We start from the raw sequence: 12,730 nt of genomic DNA on the forward strand, positions 1-12,730 counted from the left end.
TTTTTCCGCCTCGACGAGGAGAGTCCCCAAGAGGATGGGTGACTCTCCCCGCCTTCAGCGGGGGGGGACGCATGTTGGACAGGCCCCAGAAACGGGCTCGCTCCCTCCCCGCACGACAGAGCCAGAGCACCGACCCTTCAGCAGCTACCCACAGAAGTCACCCGTGACCCGTCCCACACGGGACACCTGCCCCCGAACATCTCGGTATCACTGGCCCGGGCCACCGCCAGTACCCTTGCCTGGGCCTAGCCGCCATCTTGGACACTACACCACGAGGCCGCGTGGCCTCAGCTCGACCCTAACCCTGGGCCTGGCCAGGCCCCAACATCCCGGCACCACCATCCACCCAGGAGGTGAACGGACCACTTGGCAGGTCAATGGGAGAGAGGAGCGTTGATGGCTCTCCCCCGCCAGGTGCCGATCACCCCCAGCCTCCCCGGGCGCTGGCTCCACCCCCCTGCTGGGTGTCTGGACTCCCTCATCCCGGACCTCCCGACCTCCAAGTGCGAGGGTCCGGACATCAAAGGGCGCCAGACCTATAACTGGGCAGCTCCAGAGCAGGAAGGCAGTTGTATCCTGGAGTCGAGAGACACCTAGAAGAACTCATCCTTGACGGACTGTTTGCGCTGCCGCAGCCCTGCCTTGCGAACTGTCGTCCTGCCTGCTGGCGCTGCCGCGGCCTTCTGCAACCTTCATCCTCGTCGGGACCTGCTGGCGCTGCCGCGGCCCATTACCATCTACGACCTCCTCGAGACCTGCTGGCGCTGCCGCGGCCCGGTACCATCTACGATCTCCTCGGGACCTGCTGGCGCTGCCGCGGCCCGACCTCCTAGAACGCCGAGCTCGAGGATTGAGAGCTACCATCATTTCATCCACTACCAGTTGGTAACAAGACTGTCCCGCTACCCCCTTTTCCTTTCAAGAGACTAAGAACCAAGGGGACCCCTGTGTCCAGACCTCCTTGTACCATACTACCGTACTTCAAGATTGCTTATAAAGAACGTTAAACCTTATCTTTGTGTGGTGTCCATCTGTGGGGGGGAAGTTACTTGTCTGTACGATCGCTGGAGACGGCTCTCCCCGGAGACTTCTCCCCCTGTCCTCGGCCGACCCTCCAGGTCCCGTCTAACATTGGTGGCCAGCGGCGCGATCCGAACCAACGCGTACCGTACAGAGAGTAACTCACCCCAGACTCAAACCACACTTCGTGCGCTCAGAACTCAGCCTACTGATGGCTATGGACCGTGGGGCGGAAGAAGACTCCGAGCCCCTCCCTGACCTACTGAGGACCCGGGAAAAAGATGGTTCCGTGGACGGGGTCCGACTCTCCGATGCCCTAACCCCGGAACAGCAGCGGGACTGTCGGGCCCTCCTGCTGCAATTTGCGAACTTGTTTTCCCTCACCCCCGGGGTCACCCCCTGGTGCCTTCACGACGTGGACACTGGAGACAGTCCTCCGATCCGACACCGGGCATACCGAGTCCCCGACCGGGTGAGCGCCTGCATCCAAGAAGAGGTCGCCAAAATGCTCACACTCGGAGTCATCGAGCCCTCCGACAGCCCCTGGGCCAACCCAGTCGTACTGGTACCCAAAGCGGCTGCCCCGGGCACCACCCCCGAGCTCCGGTTCTGCGTCGACTATCGGGGTCTGAACGCTGTCACCCGAACCGACGCCCATCCTATCCCCCGAGCAGATGAACTGGTCGACCGCATGGGGGCTGCCCGCTACCTGAGCATCTTCGACCTGACAGCGGGCTACTGGCAGATCGGCCTCACCCCCAGGGCTCAAGAACGATCCGCATTCTCCACCCCGGATGGGCACTACCAGTTCACAGTGATGCCCTTCGGTATGAAAAACGCTCCAGCCACTTTTCAACGACTTGTGAACCAGATATTGGCGGGCCTCGAAGACTTCAGCGCCGCCTACCTGGACGATATCGCAGTCTACAGCCGCCACTGGTCCGACCACCTCTGCCACCTCCGAGAGGTCCTGCAGGCCCTTCAACGAGCCGGCCTCACCATCAAGGCCAGCAAATGCCAAATCGGCCAAGGGTCCGTGACCTACCTCGGACACCAAGTGGGGAGCGGTCTGGTGTCCCCTCTTCAACTCAAGATCGCTGCCATCCAGTCCTGGCAGCCCCCCGTCACCCAGACCGAGGTACGAGCCTTCTTGGGGCTCACCGGATACTACCGGCGGTTTGTGAAAGACTATGGCAGCATTGTGGGGCCCCTCCCGGAACTCACATCCAAGAAGCATCCCAAAACGGTCAATTGGACCCCAGACTGTCAAGCGGCCTTCGAGAAGCTGAAGGCCACCATGTGCACCGCCCCGGTGCTCCAGGCCCCCGACTACAGCCGTGAGTTCATTGTCCAGACTGATGCCTCAGACCATGGTATTGGGGCCGTCCTCTCCCAACTGAACCCCGAGGGAGTCGACCAACCAGTGGCCTTCATCAGCCGACGCCTGCTGGCCCGAGAACAACGCTGGAGTACCATCGAGCGGGAGGCCTTCGCAGTGGTGTGGGCCCTCAAGAAGCTCCGACCCTACCTCTTCGGTACCCACTTTCGGGTACAAACAGATCATCGCCCCCTGCAATGGTTAATGCAGATGCGGGGGGAGAATCCCAAGCTGTTGCGATGGTCCATCTCCCTGCAGGGGATGGACTTCACTGTGGAGCATCGCCCTGGCCAAGACCACGCCAATGCGGATGGCCTGTCACGCTTTTTCCGCCTCGACGAGGAGAGTCCCCAAGAGGATGGGTGACTCTCCCCGCCTTCAGCTGGGGGGGACGCATGTTGGACAGGCCCCAGAAACGGGCTCGCTCCCTCCCCGCACGACAGAGCCAGAGCACCGACCCTTCAGCAGCTACCCACAGAAGTCACCCGTGACCCGTCCCACACGGGACACCTGCCCCCGAACATCTCGGTATCACTGGCCCGGGCCACCGCCAGTACCCTTGCCTGGGCCCAGCCGCCATCTTGGACACTACACCACGAGGCCGCGTGGCCTCAGCTCGACCCTAACCCTGGGCCTGGCCAGGCCCGACATCCCGGCACCACCATCCACCCAGGAGGTGAACGGACCACTTGGCAGGTCAATGGGAGAGAGGAGCGTTGATGGCTCTCCCCCGCCAGGTGCCGATCACCCCCAGCCTCCCCGGGCGCTGGCTCCACCCCCCTGCTGGGTGTCTGGACTCCCTCATCCCGGACCTCCCGACCTCCAAGTGCGAGGGTCCGGACATCAAAGGGCGCCAGATCTATAACTGGGGCAGCTCCAGAGCAGGAAGGCAGTTGTATCCTGGAGTCGAGCGACACCTATAAGAACTCATCCTTGACGGACTGTTGGCGCTGCCGCAGCCTGCCTTGCGAACTGTCGTCCTGCCTGCTGGCGCTGCCGCGGCCTTCTGCAACCTTCATCCTCGTCGGGACCTGCTGGCGCTGCCGCGGCCCGTTACCATCTACGACCTCCTCGGGACCTGCTGGCGCTGCCGCGGCCCGGTACAATCTATGATCTCCTCGGGACCTGCTGGCGCTGCCGCGGCCCGACCTCCTAGAACGCCGAGCTCGAGGATTGAGAGCTACGATCATTTCATCCACTACCAGTTGGTAACAAGACTGTCCCGCTACCCCCTTTTCCTTCCAAGAGACTAAGAACCGAGGGGACCCCTGTGTCCAGACCTCCTTGTACCATACTACCGTACTTCAAGATTGCTTATAAAGAACGTTAAACCTTATCTTTGTGTGGTGTCCATCTGTGGGGGGGAAGTTACTTGTCTGTACGATCGCTGGAGATGGCTCTCCCCGGAGTCCTCTCCCCCTGTCCTCGGCCGACCCTCCAGGTCCCGTCTAACAACACTGCACACTAAGCTCTCCAGCCACCTCGTTCCCGCAGCAGCCTTGAGACAGGAGGCAGAGTGCAGGATCCAAAAGATGCTGTCGTCAATTGCAGGTGGGAGCACTTGCAGGCACCAGGGTTCGACCACCCTCGTCGCAGGTTGTTCTGTTTACAGCACAGACTTTGGTAGGGTGAATGTAGGGAGATTAGCAGGAGGCCTAATGCACTTATGGAGGGACAATAGGAGAAGAAACACACATAGAGTAGTCGTACAGGATCTGACCACGAGGTCCAGGTCAGGGTCCCCTTTATTAGTTCCTGTTTCCTGGCCCATCCCTCTTCTGCCTTCCCCCACATCATCATTCAATGTGGGTGCTTACAGTGGCGCACCCCTGGCATGTCAGCCAGGGGCGCAACTAGGTCTTAATTTCGGGGGGGGCTAACATGGCAGAGGAAGGGGCGTGGCTAATGTAAATCAATGGGGCGGAGCTAAAATGGCAGATAATCAGGATCGGTTAATGCTCAGGTCAAGCTGAGAAAAAAATGTGGTGAATTCTACATTTGAAACTGGACAACAATTAAAGCACACATTTTTGTTAGTTTGATGCATTGCCCCCCAAAACCCATACTCACCCTGAATCTTAAAATTACCCCTGGCACACCAAAACACATACCCACGCTGAACCCTAAAATTAACCCCTTCACACCCTAAAACCCATACCCGCCCTGAAATCTGTAATTACCCCTGGCACCCCAAAACCCATACCCATCCTATCCCTAAAATTATCCCTCCCCGGCACCCCAAAACCCATACCCACCCCACACCCTAAAATTACCCCCTGGCACCCCAAACCCCAATACCACCCTGAACTCTAAAATCACCCCCCTGGAGCCCCAAAACCCATACCCGCCCTGAACCTTAAATTACCCCTGGCACCCCAGAAACCATACCCATGCTGAACCATAAATTCCCCCTTGCCCCCCAAAATCCAAACCCACCCTGAACCTTAAAATTACCCCAGGCACCCCAAAACCCATACCCATGCTGAACCATAAATTCCCATCTGGCACCCCATAACCCATACCCACCATGAACCCTAAAATAGCCCCCTGACATCCCAAACCCACACCTGCCCTAAACCCTAAAATTACCCCTGGCACCTCAAAACCCACACCCACCCTGAACCTTACAATTACCCCTGGCACCCCAAACCCCATACCCATGAACCCTAAAATTACCCCTGGCACACCAAAACACATACCCACGCTGAACCCTAAAATGTCCCCTGGCCCCCCATACCCACCCTGAACCATAAATTCCCCGCTGGCACCCCATAACCTATACCCACCCTGAACCCTAAAATTGCCCCCTGACACCCCAAAACCCACACCTGCCCTGGACCCTAAAATTACCCCTTTCACACCAAAACACATACCCACGCTGAACCCTAAAATGTCCCCTGGCACCCCATACCCAACCTGAACCCTAAAATAGCCCCCTGACATCCCAAAACCCACACCTGCCCTAAACCCTAAAATTACCCCTGGCACCCCAAAACCCATACCCATGCTGAACCATAAATTCCCCCCGGCACCCCATAACCCATACCCACCCTGAACCATAAATTCCCCCCTGGCACCCCATAACCCATACCCACCCTGAACCCTAAAATTGCCCCCTGACACCCCAAAACTCACACCTGCCCTGAACCCTAAAATTACCCCTGGCACACGAAAACACATACCCGCTCAGAACCCTAAAATTACCCCCTGGCACGCCAATCCGTAACCCACCCGTAACCCACCCTGAACCATAAAATTACTCCCTGGCACCCTAAAACCCACACCCACCCTGAACTCTAAAATTACCCACTAGCACCCCAAAAAAAAATGAACACTACAAACTTACACTACATTTGCATATTTGGAGGGGACTGTCCTCTTTGACGTTTCTATGTATGTAAGTCAAGAACAACATTCACAGTAACCAAGGGGCATATGTATGAAAGATTGGTTTTGCTATTCTCAAATAGCAAATTTTAGAGAATCGCTATTTGAGAATGGCAAAACGAGATGTATGTAGGATTTGCAAAAAAAATTGTGAATCCTACATATTCCATAATTGTGAATCGCAAAGTGTGATTCACAATTACGGAAACCCTCTCCATTCATTCCTATGGGCCTAGAGGCCTATAGGAATGAATGGGAAGACATTCTCAATTTGGGCCATATGTATCATCAAACCAATTTGCATTTCCAAAATAGCGAATTTTAAGGAATCGCTATTTTGGAAATGCAAAATGGTATGTATGAACAAAATCGCTTTTATATAGCGATTCCTTACCATTCCTAATTTGCGATTAGCAAATTGCTAATTGCAAATTACCCATTAATTTCTATGGGCCAGGAGGCCCATAGGAATGAAGGGGCAATTTGCGATTAGCAATTAGCTAATCGCAAATTAGGAATTTTTTCAAGGGTGCAGGGGTGTCTCAAGAACACCCTGCTGCACCCCTGAAAAAGACATTTGGGGGCATATGGCGCACATACATGCCCTAAGAGCATGTATGGGCGTCATATGGCACCTTTGGTTTGTTTGAAAAAAGCATTATTAAAAGAATTCGCAACTTACCACCAACTGGAAGTTGGTGGCAATTTGCGATTCCTTAATGGCATTTTTTTCTTTTTTTTTCTCTGATACATTGCATTTAAGGAATCGCAAAATTTGCGATTCCTTAAGTGCAATCGCAAAATAAGGAATAGCAATTTTTGCGATTCCTTATTTTGATGCAAAAATGTTTGATACATACCATTTAGGTATTTAGCATTCGCAAAGGCCGAAATTCGCAGAATTTCGGCCTTTGCGAATGCTAAATGGCTTGATACATATGGCCCCTAGATATGTAGGCAGTATGTAATGCTGTGCTGAAAAATGCATTAAAGTTACTGGAACTTACACAAAAAACTGCTGCCTGACAACAGGGGGAAAGGGATGGCCAGTGCAGGTGAAGCTTTTCCTTTGTAAATTAATTCCTGCTGGCGTCATAGCCCAGGGGTTGCTGTCTGCGCACTTGTATGAAATACACATCTATACAAGTGCACAGACAGCACCCCATGGGCTATGACGCCAGCAGAAATTCCTTTACAAAGGAAAAGCATCACCTTAACTGGCCAGCCCTTTCCCCCTGCTGTGCACTTCACACCCCATGCACACAAGCGATCAAGTGCTTAAGTGAAATCCCTGCCTTCAGGCAAGGATTTCACCTCGCAGCGCCACCGTAAAGGAAAACAAGAGGTGGGGGCAGGAGGTCACTCACTGAAGCAGAGACTGGCTGGCTCGGGCTGCTGGGCCTCTCAGAAAGCATTAAAAAAATCATTCTCCGATCGGATGCTATCTTGCACCATTTCAGTGCGTGTAATCTTAGCCCGGGCAGAGGAGGCGACGGGGGGGGCTGAAGCCCGGTGAGCCCAATGGGTGTTGCGCGCCTGATGTCAGCGAAGGTCGGGTGTGAGAAGTTGGCCTGGTATATAATGCTCACTAGTTCTAGTGATCACTTTGTACCATGCCAAGCAACCCTTATGATGATGGTTGTAATTCAACCTTGTAGACCAGTTATCCTAGTGGTAACGTGGACAAAGCAGTCTTAGGCTAAACTCTGAAAGGCATGTGAAGCCAGCTGTTATACCATACACAACCCCCTTGAATACCAAATGAAAGGGACACCACACAGATATATATTGAAAATATATATTGATTTATTAACTATTAAAATCCCCTGGTCTCTTTATGAGCACAGAAGCACAAGCGTTAAATCACAAGACAGTTTAAAATACACAAAAGTTGCACAATATGGATGAGCCCTAGGGGCCACCTAAACCATATACTAAGAAAGTGGTATAAGAGATACCTAGAGGAAAGTGAAGAGGCCTAGGGCCTTGGGAATCGCTGGAGCTATTCGAGACTGGAGTTAACTAAGTCGGGAAAGGCCCACGGGACTCGGGTGCAGTGTTCAAAGTGCACGCACTTCTCAATACAAAGTCTATGGTGCGTAAAAAGCACAAAGTTAGAAAGTTAGGAACCTTCCGAGTGACCTACGGAGCTGAAACTTAAAACACAGGCCCTTGGGATGTGTACCAGTGCAGGAGCACCGGCGGAGCTGAGTTACCTCACCCACAGGAAGCGGGTGCACAGGGTCGAAGTTGTGTCGGGTTTCGTCACGCTGGTCGATGGTGCTTGGAGCTGAAGATGCTGCAGGCGGCTCGATGAGAAGAGTTCCGGTGGATCCAAGGGTGGATCTGAAGAGGTGACGACCTGAAAGCAGAGGGGACAGTGTTCAAAGTCACTAGCCAGTGACTACCGTGGAACCAGATTGGAACCAGGCGATGTCGGGTGCAAACAGGCGTTGTCAGGTAGCTTCTTTCTGCAGCCACGTGGATACCCGGGGTCGAGGACGTCCAGGAGTCTGTCACGAGCTGTCCCACGTAGGCTTCTCGCTGTTGACGGTGTCGGCGACCTGATCGGAGCAAACAGGCCTTGGCAAATGCAAGCCACGCAGAAGTTGAAAGATGCTGTTCACTCGGACCAGCAAGGTCAGAGCGGGTGCTCCTTTTTACAGGAGCGAGGGCAGGTCTGGAGCAACCAGACCCACAGTGTAAATTGTAGGTTTCATCGCCAAGATGGCCGCTGACCACGTGACAAGCGGCCGGGATGGCGAGTCGAGTGGCAAAAAGCAAAAGGGCCCCACGCAGATTGTGGAGATGCTGGAGGGCTGATCTTTGGTGCAAATGTTGCTTGGTTGTGGGGCTTCTCAAACCCCAAAGCACAGAGTCGAGGGTGCCTCGGGTGCTGCGCAGTCAGCGTCTCGGGGGTCTTTCAAGATGGCCGCTCCCACGTCTCTCGGTGCCTCCACGGGTCCCTTCTTTGCAGGGACTGTGGATCGGGCTGGGAGAAGTCTGGGAAGCTGTGTCTTGTCAGGCTCTGCACTCGGGCTCCGGCGGGAGGCGGCGGCAAAGCAGACGTCGAGGTGCTGGGTGATGCCTGTGTTCACAGGGTGGCCCCTCCTAGGCCACTAGGGAGATTCTCTTCAGTCTTCTGTGCAGCAGAATGTCGAAGTCCAGTCTTCTTCTTGTTTAAAGTTGATTTCAGGATGATCTGCTGTGCAATGGCACTGCTCCCTCTCTTATTCCCAATCTGAGGGGTGGATCACCTACTAGGTCCCTCCCCTATGGGTGGGACCAGGAAGGGGGGTGGTTACACCCCCTCTCCTTTGTCCAGCTCCTCACCAGGACTGGGGCTGGAAAGCCCCAGAACCGGTTTGGGCTGGCTTATGCACAGGGACACCTTGTGTGCCCCAGGCATGTCTCAATCTATTCAGCCCTGTCCTACCCAATACACAAAACCCTGTCTGGGGTGGTGCTCGCACCTCCCCAGGCAGGAAACCCTTTGTCCAGGCCCTCCTCGCTGGAAGGACTCCCAGCAGCAGGAGGTCAGACATGTGTCTGTGGTGGCAGCATCCATTTTGTGATGCTGAGGCTCTGGTTAACTTTAACCGGGGTTAAGGCTACACACATGTCGTGTCCCTCTAGAAGGGTGGAATGCTATCCCCGTCGCCAGAATTGGCGAGGGGATAGTATTCCAATTCGTATGACACCTTACTCGACATGTTTTGATAAAGCCAAACCAAAGATAGCATTTAACCGCGAGGATTATAATGCACTTAAGAGTATATGGTATGGCAATATCCCGGAACAGCTTAGGGAGTGGTTCCCGACAGCTGCAGACAGGCTCAGCTCATGCTAGAGCACCATCTCACATATTTCCAAGCACTCTGCCTCCAGGATTGATGAGGCCTTCCTTAGGAGTGGCTGATAGGAACATATGTGTCCAGTTTAGGGTTAGGCACAGGCATAATGTACCTAAGTAAGAGGTGGTTACACCAACTTACCCCAGCTGAGTGATCAGCCAGTTGTGTCAAATATGGAGGCCAGGCCAGGGGTGGCACAATACATGCTGCAGCCCCTGGTAGGCCTTGGCTACACCTATGCCCTGGGTACCTATGGTACTCTACTACAGGGGCTCATAAGGTGAACCAGTCCCAATTGTGTTATGCACCTAAGGTACATGGAGTCCATTTTAAGGAGAGAGCAATCAGCCTGGGGCCCTGAATAGCAGGATCCCAGGCCAACTAAGTCAAAAACCAGCTAAACACCAGGCAAAAAGTTTGGGGGTAACCATAGTCAGATATCCACCTTCCTACATAACCTCCCCCCAAACGAAAGGAGATAAGGCTATCCTTGACCAGGTAAGCCTTTATTACCTAAGTGGCCATATAAGGAAGTACCAGCTCTGGCTTGGTAACCCCCTGTCTCATGGTCCACTAAGCAATCCCTCACCCTAAGGGTATCTGAGGGTCTCCACCATAGGGAATCTCTACCTGTGGTGTGTCTTTGCAAAGTCAAAGGCTGGTGTTGAGATGGAGTACTGAAGTGAGTTTCCTCTGTAGGGCTCAGCTTCCTCCAATCACTCTCCACCATGTGTGCCTTTCTTTCTCTGACTGAGTTGCACTGTGCTCTCAGAGTCAACCTCTGGCTACCTAAAGCTGGAGGCTGGGTCCCTCTGTTTGGCTTACTGGAGGGACAGGTCAGGTTTGGGCCCTTAGGGTCCCAGGTTTGGCTGTGCCCAACAATATCCATCTGGGGGAGGTCCCTAACTACTTTTAAGGGGGATCCCTCAGGAGTTTTTAAAGCTTGCACCTCACTAGGGCTACTAGTTTCGGTGCCCCTAATCTGCTGATGGGGGTGCTTTATTTGACAGGGGGCCCTTTGGGTCTCACTGTCCTTCTTGTCCTCTGCAGCCCTGGGCTGAGTAAGGCAAGGTAGAGAGGGGCAGGTTACCTGCTCCAGACTGGGTCCCTCCTGAGAAGGGTCCACTGCCATCAGAGGCTCTGTCAGGCCAGGCCTAACAACCTCTGGGACAGTTCCTTCATCAGGGGTAAGATCAGTTCCCTGAGGAGGCTGATCCTTTCCTAAAGTCTGGTGGGAGGGAGATTTCTCTTCCTCCTCAATGCTCTCTGTTTGGGTGGAGTGATCCATCATTTCAGGCTTCACTACCGAGGTATCAGTTTGAGTTTGGGCTGTGGCCATCACAGCCCCACCAACCTTTTCAGGAGGAGACTCAGTTTGGGTATGGGCTGTTACTAGTACAGCCCTGCTACTCTTTCCAGGAGGGAAGTTATCTAAAGATGGGGCTGAGGTTTGCTCAGCCCTCCCAACCTTTTCAGGAAGGACATCTTGAATTGGGGCTGTAGCCATTACAGCCCCACTAACCTTTCCATGGAGATTTACCATTCTAGAATGGGTTTGCTGTTCAACCTCAGCCCAGGCTGAGATTTCCAAATCATTACCCAGTAGGCAATCTACAGGCAAGTTTGCTGACACTGCCACTCTCTTTGGGCCAGTGACACCTCCCCAGCTAAGATTGACTACTGCCATGGGATGATTGGATTCTATGCCATCAATGTTTGTCACCTGATATTTGGCATCAGGTAAAAGTTGCCTTGAGGGGACTAGACATTCAGCCACCATGGTGATGCTAGCCCCTGTGTCTCTGAAGGCCTCAACTTTCAAGCCATTGATGAGGGGCTCCTGTCTATACTTGCTCAAAGTGTTTGGGCAAGCTGTGAAATTGGCAAACCCCATGCCAGTCTCATAGACAAGAGTATCTGAGTTAGGGGACCTGGATAGGCCAGAGTCCACCTGTCCTCCAAAAGTAAACCCACCCAAATTCTTGGGGGTGCTCCCACCACCTGGGGGACCACTGCTAACAGTGACAGGAGGTGTTGGAGCCTTACCTGGAGGTATATTCTCCTTATTGCCATTCTTGGGACAACAGCTATCTGTTTTGTAATGCCCCACCTGTTTACAGGTATGACAATAAGGCTTTTTCTGGGTTGTAGAAGTGTCTTGGGACCCACCCCCATTCTTGGAGTTTTGGGGCCCTGGGGAAGTCTTTTCCTTACTTTTATCCCCACCCTTCTCTTGAGGCTTGGTAGTCTCTTTCTTTTGGTCACCACCCTGGTTCTTAGGCCTGATCCTGGTTCTGACCCATTTGTCTGCCCTCCTACCCAATTCTTGTGGGGAGGTCAGATCAGAGTCAACCAGGTGCTGATGTAGAAGCTGATTTTGACAATTACTTAAGATTTGCTCTCTCATAATTAAATTATACAATCCTGTATAGTCAGTAACCTTACTTCCCAGCAACCAGCCCTCCAGAGCCTTAGTGGCACACTCAACAAATTCAGACCAGTCCTGAGTCTGTGTCTTCTGGGTATCTCTGAACATTAACCTGTACTGTTCAGTGGTTAAGCCTAACCCATCAATCAGAGCACTCTTCAGGACCATGTAGTTTCTAGAATCCTCATCACTAACTGTGAGGAGTCTGTCTCTGCCTCTACCTTCAAAGGAGAGCCACAAGATTGCTGCCCACTGCTCCTGAGGGATCTGCTGTACCATGCAGGCTCTCTCAAGTGCAGTCATCCATTTGTGGATATCATCCCCAGCTTTGTAGGGGGGCACAATCTTACTCAGGTTTCTTGTATCAAAGGACCTGTTTTTATCCTTCTGGATAGTGCTACCACCAGTGGGTTCTATTACCCCACTCTCTCTAGGCTGTCTTGCTCTAGCAAGTTTCTCCTTAGCCAGGGCAACCTCTAACTCTTGCCTCTGGATCCTAAGCTCAGCCTCTCTCATCTTGGCCTCATGTTCCCTTCTCTGAGGGCTAGTCATCTCCTTTCTGGAGTGACCATGAGAGCCTCTAGAGACATGGGAGGTATTGGATTCACCTGAGTGATGCCTCCTCCTCCTATGGCCCTGGTTAAGTCCACCTGGGGGTCTGAA

The sequence above is a fragment of the Lissotriton vulgaris genome, chromosome 2_1 (assembly GCF_964263255.1).
Source record: "Lissotriton vulgaris chromosome 2_1, aLisVul1.2, whole genome shotgun sequence".
Taxonomy (NCBI): domain Eukaryota; kingdom Metazoa; phylum Chordata; class Amphibia; order Caudata; family Salamandridae; genus Lissotriton; species Lissotriton vulgaris.